The following is a 426-nucleotide window of genomic DNA, read 5'->3' on the forward strand; positions in this document are numbered from 1 at the left end:
TATTATAAAAATATACACACTTTAATAAAATAACACACATAAATTAATTCTATATATAAAAACACTATATATATATAAAAAATTTTAAAAATATCATATATTATATATACCCAATATAATTATATATAAAAAATTATATAAATTTAATTATATTAATATATATATATATATTACATATTTTTTTAGATTTATATTTTTTAATATATATATATATAAAAATATATATTAATATCTAATTATATAAACAATATATATAATAATATATATAATATATATAATAAAAATATATATATTTAATTATATAAAATATAATACAATTTTATAAAATTATAAATTATATTATATATTTTATAATATATATATTTCTATAATTTTTTATATCATTTTAATAATTATATATTACTATATATTAATATAATATAAAAA

This window comes from Penaeus monodon, chromosome 23, assembly GCF_015228065.2.
Source record: "Penaeus monodon isolate SGIC_2016 chromosome 23, NSTDA_Pmon_1, whole genome shotgun sequence".
In the NCBI taxonomy this organism is placed as follows: domain Eukaryota; kingdom Metazoa; phylum Arthropoda; class Malacostraca; order Decapoda; family Penaeidae; genus Penaeus; species Penaeus monodon.